Below are 2,000 nucleotides of genomic sequence, written 5' to 3' on the forward strand. Positions count from 1 at the left end.
TCTTTAGAAGTTCCAACACGCGCTTATGTGCGACGTGGTTCTTCTTTAAGGCCTGCAATAAGGGAGAATCAATTTTTGAGATAAACCGAGCGAAAAGATGTTGAAATTTAGAGAAGGAAAAGGAGAACTTACCAACATCATTGATTTTGAAGCCGAGTGAATAGCCTTCAGCTCGGTAAGATGATCGTGGTGATCCATATCGGCTGGAAGGCAGACGCTTTTGGCCAGATTAAAGGCCAGCATATGATCTTTTTCCGCGACCACTGAGTCGGAGTCAGTGATAGCGCGGTTCTTGTAGGTAACCTTAAGCACCCACTTGGAAGAGCTAGCTCGGTCAGAGTGCTCCGGTTGTGGGCTGGGCAGTGTGGATTGTGGAAGCACGGTGCCTTCTTCATCAACGAGGCGCGGCTTGGTCGTAGAAGTTCGGGCACGCTTGTTTGGTTGAGATGAAGAAAGCTGTGCAGTTGGCAGGGCTACCATGGCCTCTTGTGATTGGCCGATTGGTGGTGCTTTGACTTGATTTGTTTCGGTGATTAGGGCCTTAACGGCTCTCTTCTTCGCTATCTCTTGCTTCACTGTTAGTGGAATGAGATTGATTTGTGGAAGGATTGGATCAGGATCAGGTTCAGGAGAGGGCTCCAATAAGAAATCGATCACCCTGGTCTTCCTACGGTTGCTGTATCAATATGTCGGTTCAAAACTCAGTAGCTCGGTCCAACTTCTATTTGGATATCGTAGTGCGGTGCGAAGTGCGTTCAAGTTGGGGTAGCTATACTGGGACTAGAGAAAATTCAAATCTGCATGAAGTAAAAAAGACAACAGTTAGTACGGTTCAAGATAAAAAAAACCGAGGTAGAAGAAAGCAAAAAACTAAGCCGAGGTAATTATACCGACGACTCCTTTATTTCAGTTTATTCGGTCACCTGGGATTTGGGTTTCTTGGTTTTCGAAGTTCCTAAAAATCCAGAAGAAATCATCGTCGTTTACATCTTTGTCTGGGGTATTCTTTATTATCTTTTCATGCCGACGCCTTATTCTTAAATAGTAAACCCAGCCATCTTCATTTGAACCTATGGAATATTGGTGGAAGAGCTCGGTTAAACCGAGATTAAGGCCAGCCTGGCAGTTTAGCTCGACGATGCCATTTATTATGCGGTATGAGTTTGTGGAAAGCTGGGTAGGACAGAGGTTGGTTTGTTTAAGAAACTTGTAGAGAAGAGGCTGTACAGGGAATCTAAGTCTGGTTTCTACAATGGAAAGAAGGGTGAAGGGAACAAAGCCCTGTTTTCCCCAAGGAGTAGTATCTAGTTCGGCTAACTAAGGTGAACATCATCAGGGATGTTGTAGTCCTTTCGGAACTCAGCCATAGCTCCTGGTGAGTTTACTAAAAACCTATATTTACCCATGTGGAAATAAATTATGTATAAATTAGCCTCACGTGCTAGCTCGGTGGGGCGATGAGGTTGGTTATCTCAGTTGGACGGTCAGAGGAGTGCCTGGGCAACCTAGTCAAAGTCTGCAAGTGAAAAAGAAAGGTGTTAAGCACAGATCGTTGGACCGTGCTAAAAGAAACAAGGGCAAGATAAATGAAGTCCTAGCTCGGTTACGTGGGATACTATCCATTCTTAGCCCGGTTTGAGCAAGGGTCATTTAGCCCGGTTAAGCATTTGGGGCAGCATTCTTAGTTCGGTTTTGACTAAGGAAGCTGGTTTAGCCCCAAGTTGTGGCTTGGTCGGTGGTTAGGGCTTTCTAGCGCGGTATTGCGCAAACTTAAGGCAATTCGCTAGCTCAGCTAAGTAAAGCAAAATGTACTTGAACCTATTGAAATTACAGATTCAGCATGAAGTTTTAGTTCGGTCAGTTAAAGAGTTATCTAGTTTGTCTAGGTGTACACCTAGAAGGTTCCCTAGTTTGGTTAAACCTAAACCTTGAGATTGCCCAAACAGGTTTCTAGCTCGGTCACACCACGATCCCAGATTCAAGCATTGTGATTTTTGAAT

This window comes from Camellia sinensis, chromosome 14 (assembly GCF_055761805.1).
Source record: "Camellia sinensis isolate YWXY chromosome 14, ASM5576180v1, whole genome shotgun sequence".
Lineage (NCBI taxonomy): Eukaryota > Viridiplantae > Streptophyta > Magnoliopsida > Ericales > Theaceae > Camellia > Camellia sinensis.